Source organism: Populus euphratica, unplaced genomic scaffold (assembly GCF_000495115.2).
Source record: "Populus euphratica unplaced genomic scaffold, PopEup_1.0 scaffold3766.1, whole genome shotgun sequence".
NCBI lineage: Eukaryota > Viridiplantae > Streptophyta > Magnoliopsida > Malpighiales > Salicaceae > Populus > Populus euphratica.
Genome location: NW_011503577.1, coordinates 1 through 719, shown reverse-complemented (window position 1 = coordinate 719; position 719 = coordinate 1).

Genomic DNA, 719 nt, shown 5'->3' with positions numbered 1-719 from the left:
TTAATAAGATGACTAATGTAATCATGTTAACAATTTATAATTTGATTGAAACCTCCTTTGTGTGTGGTTTCCAATTGAATAATAAGAGTTTATACTATACTTGTTTGACATACCATCAGTGGATCCTCTAACCTTGACATTTGTTATTATCATTGTTTTATCCTTACATTAATATTCCATCTCAAAGTTCTTATCATCTTCTTCTCCTTCTCCTTCTTTTTCATTATTATTATTATTATTATTATTATTATTATTATTATTATTATTGTTATTACTACTACTACTACTACTACTATTATTATTGTTGTTGTTGTTGTTATTGTTATTGTTATTGTTGTTGTATTATTCTTGTTTATAATTTGTACAATTAACCTCCCTGTAGTTCAACCCCGATCTTGCCGGGTTATTTATTACTTCGACACTCTACACTTGGGAGAAGACATCAATCTTTTAGTCGTGTCAAGTTTTTGGCGTCGTTGCCGGGGAGGTAAATTTTGTATAAATTATAATATTTATTTTATTTTCTCTTTTCACTTTTCTTGTATATAACTTTGTTTCTTGTCTCTTGTTTCTTCTTCTTTTGTTTTCTTCTTTCTTTTATTTTATTTCTACACGTGCATTAGAGTGTGGTCACATACATCAAGTGGTAGACTTTATAGGGTATCCTCATTATTTTCAGAAAATATGGCCGAAGAAGATAATCAATCACTTCATAATGA